This window comes from Choloepus didactylus, chromosome X (genome assembly GCF_015220235.1).
Source record: "Choloepus didactylus isolate mChoDid1 chromosome X, mChoDid1.pri, whole genome shotgun sequence".
Classification (NCBI taxonomy): domain Eukaryota; kingdom Metazoa; phylum Chordata; class Mammalia; order Pilosa; family Megalonychidae; genus Choloepus; species Choloepus didactylus.
Genome location: NC_051334.1, coordinates 138,871,974 through 138,885,903, shown reverse-complemented (window position 1 = coordinate 138,885,903; position 13,930 = coordinate 138,871,974).

Genomic DNA, 13,930 nt, shown 5'->3' with positions numbered 1-13,930 from the left:
CCCTTTCTAGGTTTTAGTAATTGGAATAACTGAAAGTAAATACCTGAAACTATCAAGCTCCAACCCAGTGGCTTTGACTCTTGAAGATGATTGTATAACTATGTAGCTTACAAGAGGTGACAGTGTGATAGTTAAAACCTTGTGGATCTCACTTCCTTTACCCAGTGTATTGATGGATGAGTAGAAAAATGGGGACAGGGTCCAAATGAAGATGGGGTGGGGTGGGGGGATGATTTGTGTGTTCTTTTTTACTTATATTTTTTATTCTTATTTTTATCTTTTATGGTGTAAAGAAAATGTTGAAAAATGGATTGGGGTGATGAAGGCACAAATATATGATGGTACTGTGAACAGTTGATTATACACCATGGATGATTGCATGGTATGTGAATATATTTAAATAAAACTGAATTTTAAAACAAAAATGAAAGGAAGGCAACCCAGGGCACTTTGGAGCCATTTTGCACTATCTTCATGGATCCTTGGCACTGTTTTGACTAGAAGAGTGACTTGGGAAAGTCCTCTCCATGGTGCTCCTCTCTCATAATTTACCCTACGGGTGAAAGCAGCTTGACACTATGAAAGGAGTATCGAAAACTACAGAGATGGGCAGTCTGATTGAAAAAAACAACTTCAAACACAGGGAGAGGGAGGTCTATCTCCTGGGAAACAAAGAGGATAACCAGCTCCTATAAAAGGGGGAACTCCCAAATTGCTAACAGGATAAAACTCAGGACAAGACAGAGTCCCAGAAAGATGGAAAGCCATGCACATTGCACTCACCTTGGGCAGATAAGGCTGAAGATCAAGAAATTCTCTGTCCATTCATCAGCTGGCTACAAAAGCAAGAAACAGATATGAATGGGAGTAAAATCCAGAGTTAACATTTTAAAATATTAAAATGTACAGTATACTCAAAACTATAAACAAACATAGAAAGAGTAAATGATGGTTCATCCAATGGAAGATGATAAAAATCAAGAAAACACCATTGAAGAAGACAGGAACTTGAACATAACAAAAAAAGCCTTTAAAACTATATATAAAATTCTCAAGGAGATAAAGGAACTTGCAAAGAAAGAAATAAATCATATCAGGGAAACAATAAATGAACAATATGAGAGTCTAAGTAAGCAGGTAGAAAATATGTAAAAGAACCAAACATAATTACAGGAGTTGAAGACCACAACAACTGAAATGAAAAATTCTTAAGAGGGTTTCAAGAGCAAATTAGAGCTGGCAGAATAAAGAATCCAGTGAAGTAGTAGACAGGACACTTGAAAGAGACAGGTTGAAGAGCAGAAAGATAAAAGAATTATTCAAATTGAAAATAGCCTAAGACAGATACCTGATGCCATCAAGTGTGCCATTATACATGTTTTGAGAGTCCCAGAAGGAGAAGAAAGTAAGAAACAGGCAAAAGGAATAGTCAAAGCAATAGTAACAAAGAACTTCCCATACTTAGCAAAAGACATGAATATGCGCATCCAAGAAGTTCTGAGAACACTAAACAGGAGAAACATGAAAAAGTATACCCCATCATATATTTATCACACTATTCAATGCAAGGATGGGGGAGAGTTCTAAAAGTTGCAAGAGAAAAGCAATGTGTAAAGTACAAGAGAGGTCCAATTAGATTGAGTGTTGATGTTGATTTCTCATCATAAATAATGGATGTGAGAAGGCAGTGGGTTGAAATACTTAAATTGCTGAAAGAAAACAGCTGCCAGCCAAGAATTTTACATCCATCAAGACACTCATTCAAAAATAAGGAAAGATTAAGAAATTCTCAGATAAAAGCTGAGGGTGTTCATAACCACTAAAACTTCCCTACAAGCAATGCTAAAGGGAGTTCTTCAGATGGAAAGGAAAGGACAATAGACAATGGTTTAAAGTGGCATGAAGAAATAAAGATCTATATTAAAGTTAACCATTTGGGTAGTTAAAAATGTCAGTGCTATTGTATTGTATTGTTTGCTATACAACTCCAATTCTTACTTCCTACAGGTGCTAAAACACAAATGCACAAGATGTCATGATAAATCTATGCTTTTGGACATACACTGTACAAAGATATAGCTGGTTACTAGTACACAAAAATTGTGGGGGAACAGAGGGGTACAGGAAAAGTATATGTACATGCTATTGAAGTCAAGTTGGTTTCAAAGCAGATTTGAGTGTTATATATATAGGGTGTTATATTTTAACCCCATGATAACTATAAGATGCATATGTAAAGTATATCCAGACAAAAGTGAGAAGTCACTCAATATGGTACAATGCAGAAAGGCAAATACATATACAAGCAGGCTTTAATGAAAGTCAGTGACACAAAAGATATAAGACTTACAAAGGATAAATAACAATAGAAGAAAGTCCTCTATTGTCAGAAATGACTTTAAATGTAAATTGTTTAAACACTCCAGGCAAAATGCAGAGATTAGTAGAATGGATAAATAGCATAATTCATCTATACGCTGCATGCAAGAAATTCACCTTAAATTCAAAGATAAATTAGGTTGAGGTTGAAAGAATGGAAAAAAATATACCATGCAACTAGTAACCAAAGGAGATCTGGGGTGGCAATACTAATATTAAAGGGAGAGATTTTAAGTAGAAAAACATTTATAAGGGACAAAGATAGTCATTATATACTGATAAAGGGGTCAATTCAACAAGAAGATGTACCAATTATAAATATATGCACCTAACAACAGAACTCCAAAATATATGAGGCAAATACTAACAATTTGATGGGAGAGATTGAGGGTTTACATTAATAGTAGAAGACTTTAATATACCATTCCCAATAATGGTTAGAATATCTAGTCAGAAAATCAGTAAGGAAGTACAGGGCTTGAATGATAGACAAAATCAACTGGATCTAAGAGATATATACATAGAACACTGAACCCAACAAAAATCAGAAATTTATAACCAACATGAGAAGAAGGAAGGAAATAAGAAAGAATGGAGGGTAGATGAATGATATGGAAAAAAATAGAAAGAATAAACAAAACCAAAAGATGGTTCTTTGAAAAGATCAATAATATTGGTATACCTTTAACTAGACTGGCAAAGAGAAAAATATAGTGGGAAGCAATAATGAAAAAAGAAATGAAAATGAGAACACAATCTCCAAATCCATTAAAATCAAAAGGACTATAAGAGGGCACTGTGACCAATTTATTATTTATTGTATGCCAATAAATTAGTTAACCTAGATTATATGGGCAAATTCTTTAAAAATGCACAAATTACCTACATTGATTCATGAAGAAATAGAAGATCTCAACAACCAATTACTGGAAAAGAGTTTAAATCAGTAATTAAAAACCTCCCAGCAAAGACAATACCAGGACCAGAGAGTTTTACAGGGAGCTCTAGCAAACAGTCCAGGAAAACTTAATTCCAGTTATGCTCAAACTCTTTCAAAAAATTGAAGAGAAGTGAACCCTCCCTATCTCACTCTATAAGGTCAACATCACCTTCATACCAAAGCCAGATAAAAATACCACAAGAAAAGTAAGAAAACTACTGACCAGTATCTCTTAAGAATATAGATGCAAAACTCCTCAACAAAGTACTAGCAATTTGAATCTTACCACATTTTAAAATAATTATACACCATTATCAAGTGGGATTTTCCCTGGTATGCAAGAGGGGTTCAACATAAGCAAATCAATGTAAAACATCACATTAAGAGAATGAAGGAAAAAAAAGCCACATTATCATCTCAGTTGTTGCAGAAAAGTCATTTGATAAAGCCCAGCACCCCTTCTTGCTTAACACCCTTAGAACACTAGGGATAGAAGGAAATATCAACAACTTGATAAAGGGGGTTCTGGTTTGCTATGCTTCCTTATGAAAAATACCAGAAATGGATTGGCTTTTATAAAGGGGTTTATTTGGTTACACAGTTGCAGTCTTAAGGCCATAAAGTGTCCAAGGTAAGGGAAACTCAACAATAGGTTACCTTCACTGGAGAAAGGCCGCTGGCATCTGGAAAAATTATGTTAGCTGGGAAGGCATGTGGCTGGCATCTGCTGATCCTGGCTTGTGCTCAGGTCTTCTCTCAGCTCCTGTGCATTCTTCAAAATGTTGCTCCTTGGGGCATTTGTGCTCTCTTAGCTTCTCTGGAGCAAAAGTCTGCTTTCAAAAGCCATCTTCAAAATGTCTGTGTAAGTTGCAGCAAACAATGAGCTCCTGTATGAGCATTTTATATGGCTCCAGTGATTTAATTCAGACCCACCCTGAATTGGTAGGGTAACACCTTCATGGGAATTATTCAAATTCTTGTCCATAGTTGATTGAGTCACATCTCCATGGAAACACTTAATCAATAGCTTCCAACCTAATCAAAACTAATACACCTGCCCCCAGAAGATTGTATCAAAGAACACATCATTTTGGGGGACATAATACATCCAAACTGGCACCTTCCCCCCCGGACCCCAAAATGACATGAGCTTTCCATATACAAAATGCATTCATCCCATCACAATATGACAGAAACTTAAACCATTTCAGTAACAAAAAGAAAGTAAAAGATCCCATCAAAATCAGTCACATGTGTAGTTTGTCCTAAGGCAAAATTCCCCTCTAGCTGTGGACCTGTGAAACTCAGAACTAGTTATGCACTGACAATATACAAAAGAGGGTCAATCACAGGATAAACATTCCCATTGCCATAAGGAGAAACTGAAAGGAAAACAGGGTTTAAGGGACCAAATACAAAGGGTATATATGAAAAGTCCACAATTAACATTGTACTCAATGGTAAAGGCTGAAAGAATTTTCTCTAAGATCAGGAACACAACAAAGATGCCCACTGTCACAAAGGTTATTCAATATTGTACTGGAAATACTTTCCAGGCCAATTAGGCAAGGAAAAGAAATAAAAGTCATTCAAATTGGAAAAGAAGAAGCAAAACTTTCCCTTTTGGCAGATGATATGATCACATATGCAGAAAATCATGAAACATCCACAATAAAGTTCATAGAGCTAATAAATAAATTCAGCAAAGTGGCAGGTTACAAGATCAACACTGCAAAATAAGTAGTGTTTCTATACACAAGCAATAAACAACCTGAAGTGGAATTGAAGAAAAAAACCTTCACAATATCAACTAAAAGAATGAAATATCTAGAAAGAGCTCTATCAAGGAATGTAAAGGACTTGTACTCAGAAAACTACAAAATGTTGCTAAAAGTAATTAGATAAGACCTAAATAAATGGAAGTATATTCAGTGTTCATTGATTGAAAGAATAAATATTTTGAAGATGTCAATACTACCCAAAGCAATTTAAATATTCAATGCAAACCCAATCAAATTTCCAACAATCCTCTTTGCAGAAACAGAAAAGCCAATCATCACATTTATACAGAAGGGTAAGCAGGCTCAAATAGCTAAAGACATATTTAAAAAGAATGAATTTGGAAGTTTCAGATTTCCAGAATTTAAAACTTATTTAAATGGCACACAAATCAAAACAGCATGGTGTACTACTGGGGAAGATGGCAAACTAGGTAGCTGTAGGACACACTCCTCCACAAAAGCAGGTAGTGGACAAGCATAAACTGTCTGAAACAATGATTCTGTTGCTTCAGAGGTCAGGGGAGCACTGAATATCATCCAGGAAATTGCAGGATGGGGAGACTGAAAACCTGCAGCAACAAAACACCTTTATGTAAATCACAATGCAGCACATGCTGGCATGTATCTCATCCCACACCTTTGAGGCAAGCATCCTTGGTATGGTTTGTGGTGACTGCTGCAGACAGGGATTTGCAAGCATTCCTCCCTGGGAACAGAGTCCATCAAGAGCACTGTTTCTGATTTGCAAGACTGTAACATGAGGTTGCAGCTCTGAATCACACTTCTAACCTGCCCAACCAGGGTTCATGCATTGTTTCAACACTGACCCCACCAGAGGTGGAGCCTTTGGACATTGAAAAACTACACTACCTCATCATGGCTTCAGGGAATAGTTTGCTGAAGACCACTATCAGGTGTGTAGGCCAGGAAAGCACAGCTTTGTGGGTACAGAAAAAAAATAAGGCATTTTGTCATATTACCTGACTCTCCCCATGGCCCTTTGGCTATCATGGGCCTCTCACCATTTTTTGACCAGTTAAATATGGTTAACTCCAAATACCTAGAATAGTTAAACCAAGAGTCAAAGAAGAGCCTTAACTCAAAGCTAATCTTCAATGAAACCCTAAGCAAAAGGAACTGCCCATCAGTGTAAACTCATCAAGGAAATCAGATGCCTAGACATCAGGAAAAAATCACAAGGCATACTAAGAAACAGAAATATATGGCCCATTCTTAGGAACTAATTAAAAAATTGGAGGAAATGCAGAATTTGGAACAGCTAATCAAAGAGGTTTAAACATCACTCCTAAATCAATTCAAGGAAATGATGAAAAATATGGTTTGAGATAAAAGATATTAGTAAGACACTGAATGAGCATAAAGGAGAATTTTAAAGCATGCAAATAAAAATGACAGAACTTATGGGAATGAAAGTCACAATAGAAGAGGTTAAAAATACCCTAGAGTCAAACAACAGCAGATTTGAACAGGCAGAAGAAACGATCAGCAAACTAGAAGACAGACCATCCAGAGTCATACAGACAGAAGAACAGATAGGGAAAATAATGGAAAAAATAAAGCAGGGTCTCAGGGAGTTGAATGACAACATGAAACATGCAAACATACATGTCATTGGCGTCCCAGAAGGAAAAGGGGCAGAAAGAATATTTGAGGAAATAATGACCAAAAATTTCCCAACTCTTATGAAAAATATAGACATGTCCAAGAAGCACAACATGCTCCAAACAGAATAAATCCAAATAGACCTACTCCAAGACACATACAATTCTGAATGTCAAATGCCAAAGATAAAGAGAGAATCCTGAAAGCAGAAAGAAAATAGTGACTCAACACATATATGGGAGCTCAATAAGACTGTCAATCTCTTTCCAGAAAACATGGTGGCAAGAAGGCAGTGGTATGATATATTTAAGGTATTGAAAGGGGGAAAATTGCCACCTAAGAATTTTTTATGTGGCAAAACTGTCCTGCAAAAATGAGAGGGTGTAAAAAATTCACAGATAAACAGAATCAGAGACAGTTTGTTAACAAGAGACCTGCTTTACAAGAAATGCTAAAGGGAGTTATGCAGGCTGAAATGAAAAAAAAAAAAACAGGACAGAGGCTTGCAGGACAGTATAGAAATGAAATTTATCATTAAGGGTAACTAAAAGGGTAAACAGAGAGCAAAAAATATGATATAACATATAAAAAACAAAAGATAAAATAATTGACATATGAACTGCATTTACAGTAATAACATTGAATGTTAATGGATTAAAATTCCTCATCAAAAGACACTAATTGGCAGATTGGATAAGAAAATATGAGCCATCCACCAGAGGATCATCTTAGACACAACGATTCAAATACACTGAAAGTGAAAGGTTGGAAAAATATATTCCATGCAAACAACAATCAAAGCAGTGGGGTAGCTATACTACTTTCAGAGAAAATGAACTTTAAATGCAAAACTGTTATAAGAGGAGACAGGGAAGATGGTGGCATAGAGAGAAGTGGAAGCTAAGTAGTTCCCCTGGAACAACTAAAAAAAAACCAGAAACAACTAGTAAAAAATCCAGAATAACTGCAGGGGGACAAACAAGACTGTACACTCAGCATACACCAACCTGAATTGGGAGGAATGCCTGATATCACAGCATAAAATCTGTAAGTAAAACCTGAAGAACCAAGCTTGGAGCCCCCTCCCCCATAGCCTGAGCTGCAAAGCCTCATGGTGCCAGAGAGAAGCTCTCTCCTGGCAAGCGAATATAGCTCAGCTGAGCTCCAACTGGGGTTTTAAGTAGTGAGTGTGAACTGCTCACTACAGGTACGAATTCCCAAAAAACAGACAGAGGCTTTGGGTGATGACTGACCTTGGAGAGCTGGAAGGTCACCTTGGACTAGGTCTGAAGGGGACTATCTGTTTCTTTTTTGGCTCAGTGGAGAAAGCCCCAGCCATTTTCAGTTCCCAATGCTGTGACTCAGAGAAGGGTAGAGATAGCACAAGCAGAGAGAGAGACCATTGAAATGCTAATCACCTCTCCCTAAGGGGTCTATCTTCTATAAGAGGAAAGGGATGGGGCCCTTTCCATTCAGAACCAGACCCCAGAGCCTGGGAGAACACAGCCACACCTCCTCACATCAGTCAATAATTATAGGCGAACAGGGGCCACTGCTGGACAGAAAAGCACAGTGACCTGAGGCATCACAGGTTGTATCAATTTTCTAAGACACACCCTCAAGGAAACCAGATACTGAATATTTCTTTTCTCTGGGACCTGAGCCTTTTCTGGTCTGGGAAAACCTGATTGGGGTAACCAAGGAAACCATGCCTAGACAACAGAAAATTACAAACTACACTAAGAAAAATGAAGTTATGGCCCAGTCAAAGGAACAAATGAGATACAGGAATTTAAACAACTAATGCTAAATCAATTCAAAAAGTTTAGAGAAGATTTTGCAAAAGAGATAGAGGCTGTAAAGAAAACATTGGGCATACATAAGGCAGAAATCAAAAGTTCAAAAAAACAACTAGTAGAATCTATGGAAATGAAAGGCACAAGAGATGAAAGACACAATGGAAACATACAACAGCAGATCTCAAGATGCAGAAGAAAATACTCAGGAACTAGAGAACAAAACACCTGAAAGCCTACACACAAAGGAGCAGATGGAGAAAAGAGTGAAAAAATATGAGCAATGTCTCTGAGAACTTAAGGATGAAACAAAGTACAAGAATGTATGTATCATTGGTGTCCCAGAAGGAGAGGAGAAGGGAAAAGGGGCAGAAGCAATAATAGATGAAATAATGAAAATTTCCCATCTCTTATGAAAGACATAAAATTACAGATCCAAGAAGTGCAGTGTACTACAAACAGAATAGATCTGAATAGGCCTATGCCAAGACGCTTAATAATCAGATTATCAAATGTCAAAGACAAAGAGAATCCTGAAAGCAGCAAGAGAAAAGCAATCCATCACATACAAAGGAAGCTTAATAAGACTATGTGTGGATCTCTCAGCAGAAACCATGGAGGCAAGAAGGAAGTGCTATGATATATTTAAGATACTGAAAGAGGAAAACTGCCAACCAAGAATCCTATATCCAGCAAAGCTGTCCTTCAAATATGAGGGAGAGCTCAAAATATTTTCTGACAAACAGACAATGAGAGACTTTATGAACAAGACACTCACCCTATAGGAAATACTAAAAGGAGAACTATGGAGTGATAGGAGAAGACAGGAGTGCATGGTTTGGAACACAATTTTGGGAGATGGTAGCACAGCAATGTAAGTACACTGAAAAAAGATAACTATGAATACAGTTGAGAGAGGAAGGTTGGGAGCAAGGGAGATACCAAAAGAAAGGAGGAAAGATAAAGACTGGGAGTGTGTAACTTGGTGAAATCTAGAGTGTTCAACAATTGTGATAAAATGTACAAATATGTTCTTTTACGAGGCAGAACAAGAAAATGTCAACCTTGCAAGGTGTTAAAAATGGGGACTCATTGGAGGAGGGATGCAATCAATGTAAACTAAAGACTTTAACTAAAAGAATCATTGTATTATGCTTCCTTTAATGTAGCAAAGGTGATATACCAAGGTAAATGCAGATAAGAGGGGGGGATAGGGGAGGCATCTTAGACACTTGACATTGGTGGTGTTGTCTGACTCTTTACTCTACTTTGATTTAAGGTTATTTTTCCTTTTGCTTCTTCCTAGCTGTCATTTTTTTTCCTCTTTCTTTTGCCTCTCTACCTTCTTTGACTCTCCCTTCTGCCTTGTGGAAGAAATGTAGATGCCCTTATATAGATAGTGGAGAAGGTGGGGAACACATAAATATATGACCATACATGGAACCATCAATTATTTACTTAGGATGGAATGTATGGTGTGTGAACAAAACCATATTAAAAAACAAGTGGGTTGATGACAAAACCTTGAGGGCAATATATTGAGTGAAATAAGCCAGACACATAAGAACAAATATTGCAGGGTTTCACTGATAGGAACTAATTATAATATGTAAACTCATAGACATGAAATATAAGGTACCAAGATATGGGATGAAGCTTAAGAATGGGGAGTGGTTGCTTAGTATGAGCAGAATGTTCAACTAGGGTGAACTTAAATGTTTGGAAATGAACAGAGGTGTTGGGAGCAAGATGTGAGAATAACTAACAGTGCCGAATGGTGTGTGAATGAGGTGGAAAGTGGAAGCTCAGAGTCATATATGTCACTAGAAGGAAAGTTGGAGATCAAATGATGGGAATGTATAAAACTGAATCCTATGGTGGGCAATGTCCATGATTAACTGTACAAATATTAGAAATCTCTTCCATGAACCAGAACAAATGCATGACAGTACAATTAGCAGTTAATAATAGAGGAGAATATAGGGAAGAAATATATACCTTTTGAAAACTATATACTACAGTTAGTAGTATTTCAACACTTTTTCATAAACAGTAACAAATGTACTTTACCAACACTACAAGTCAACAATTGAGGGGGATTGGTTAGGGATATGTGAGGATTCGAGTATCCTTTCCTTTTTTTCTTTTTTCATCTTTCACTTTATTTTTTGTCTGGAGTAATTAAAAGTTTCTAAAAATTGAACAAAAACTAAGTGTGGTGATGGATGCCCAGCTGTATGAGGGTACCAGGGGCAAGTGATTGTACACTTTGGATCTTTGGATAATTGTATGGTATCTGAACAATCCCAATAAAAATTAAAAAGGAAAAAAACTGTTATAAGAGAAAACAGAAGAACACTATTTATTAATAAAAGCAGAGCTGCTAGAGAGTCACTGTGGCTTTTCCAGCTTGCAGAGAACAGGGGCTGAGGAGTGGCTCCTACACAAAAAAGGGGGGGCAAGGCATAGCATAGGTGGTGGCAGTTATTTAGAGAGCTCAGACTACAGGGGCTGGAAAACAGTGGAAGTTTCAAACAGCTTTCCCACCCCTTTAGTGTCTGTCACAACCATGCCCCTGGCAGGGCTAGGGTTGACTGAGAATTAAAGGCACAGTAACACCCTAGGCCTTTGGGGACCAGCAAGTTGATGAACACCATAAGATGGGCAGGACAGGAAAAACACACAATCAGGAGGCTTCACAGTAGGGACTAGTACACTGCTGGTCTCATCCACAAGGAACCTTGATACTGAACTACAACCCACTTGTGAGTCCTGAACCTGTTTGGGGAAAAACAGTCTGAGGTAGATCTCCTCTGAGGCACCCACTACCCATAATCAGCCCTCTAGGTAAAAGTTGCTGTAGGTAATGAAAGGAATGTTTAAACACTTACAGAGGAGAAGAGGGGCAAGATGGTAGCATAGAGAGGAGTGGAATTTAGTTAGTCCCCTGAAACAACTAATGAACAACCAGGAACAACTAGTAAATAATTTTGGATAACTGCTGGGGGACAACCATGACTGTCCACACATTGTAGACCAACCTGGATTGGGAGGAATGCTTGAGATTACAGCATAAAATCTGTAGTAAAAACTGTGGAACTGTGCAGGAAGCCCCTCTCCACATGGCAGGCATAGGTACAAAACCTTGCTCTGGTAGACAGTGGCACGCTCTGAGCAAGTAAATACAGCACAACTGAGCTCCAACAGGGGTTTTAATTAACAAATGTGGACTGCTGAATACAAGCTACAAACCCCCAACAAGCAGACAGAGGCTTTTAGTGATGACTGACCCAGAAGACCAGGTGTTAACTCTGACTGATGAGTGAGACTTGGGAGGCTGTGTACTTGCTCTAAAATGGAGCTTTCTGTCCCTTTTTCTCTCTCTCAACCTGAGGGCTTCAGAGGAGAGAGCCACAGCCATTTTCAGTTCCCAGAGCTCTGACCCAGACAGGGGTGGAGATAACAGAGTCGGAGAGACTATTCAAATTCAGATGATAACTCCCTAGTGGGTGTATCTTCCATACAAGTAAGGAAGTGGGGCCCAGATTTCCCTTCAGAACCAGACCCCAGAGCCTGGGGGAAAATAGCCAAAACAGAAACTGAAGGGGCCACATCTCCTTACACCAGTTGGGAGTGACAGGCAGAGATTTGCCATCTCCTGGGCAGGATATGAAAAGCACAGCAACTGGAGCCTCACAGGAAAGTGTCATTCCTTTAAGACACACCCTGAATATAACCCCATTCTGAGAACTGATACTGTTCTGGTCTGGGAAAATCTGACTGGGGTAACCAAGGAAACCAGATGCCTAGACAACAGACTACTATAATTTATACTAGGAAAAATGAGGATATATCCCAGACAAAGGAACAAACTTACACCTCAATCAAGATAAAGTTGATATATTGTTTGATTTTAATGAAACTATCTATTAAAGATCATCAAAGAAATATGCTAAATCAAATCAAAAACCAAATCAATGAGTTCAGGGAAGATGTAACAAAAGAGATGAAGGCTATAAAGAAAACACTGGGCAAACAAATGGTAGAAATAGAATGTTGAAAAAACAACAAGCAGAATCTATGGAAATGAAAGGCACAACAAAAGAGATGAAAAACACAATGGAGACATACAACAGCAGATCTCAAGAGACAGAAGAAAACATTCAGGAACTGGAGAACAAGACACCTGAAATCCTACACACAAAAGAATAGATAGGGAAAAGACTGGAAAAATATGAGCAATGTCTCAGGGAATTGAATGACAACATGAACCACATGAATGTACATGTCATGGGTGATGCAGAAGGAGAAGAGAAGGGAAAAGGGGCAGAAGCAATAATAGAGGAAATAATCAATGAAAATTTCCCATCTCTTATGAAAGACATAAAATTACAGATCCAAGAAGTGCAGCATACCTCAAACAGAATAGATCTTAATAGACTTACACCAAGACACTTAATAAACAGATAATCAAACATCAAAGACAAAGAGAGACTCTTGAAAGCAGCCAGAGAAAAGCAATCCATCACATGCAAAGGCAGCTTGATAGGACTATGCAGTTTTGTCAGTAGAAACCATGGAGGCAAGAAGGAAGTGGTGTGATATATTTAAGATACTGAAAGAGAAAAACCATGAACCAATAATCCTATATCCAGCAAAACTGTTCTTCAAATATGAGGGAGAATTTCAAATATTCTCTGACAGACAATGAGGAAGGTTATGAACAAGATACTTACACTACAGGAAATACTAAAGGGAGCACTACAGACAGATAGGAAAAGACAGGAGTCAGAAGTTTGGCAGACAATTTTGGGTGATGGTGGCACAGCAATATAAGGACACTGAACAAAGATAACCATGAGTATGGTTGAAAGAGGAAGGTTAGGAGCATGTGGACACCAGAAGGAAAGAGGAGAGATAAAGACTGGGACTGTATAACTCAGTGAAACCTAGAGTGCTCAACAACTGTGATAAAATGTACAAAAATGTTTTTACATGAAGTGGAAAAAATGAATTTCAACCTTGCAAGGTGTAAAAAATAGGATGAAATTGGGGAGAAAATGCAATCAATACAGAAACATTGTATTATGCTTCCTTTAATGTAACAAAGACAATACACCAAAGCTAAATGCCTATAAGAGGGGTACTTAAGGGAGGGGTATGGGACTTTTGGCATTGGTAGTGTTGTCTGACTCTTTCATTCTACATTAGGTTAACTCTATCTTCCTTTTGTTGCTTTTTGGCTGTTATGTTTTATTTATTTTTTTCTTTTTCTTTTTCTTTTGTCTCTCTACCTTCTTTGACTCTTCCTCCTTCTTTGTGGAAGAAATGGAAATGTCCTTATATAGATTGTGGTGATGGTGATGAATACATAAATACATGACTACACAGGGAACCATCACTTGTTTAGT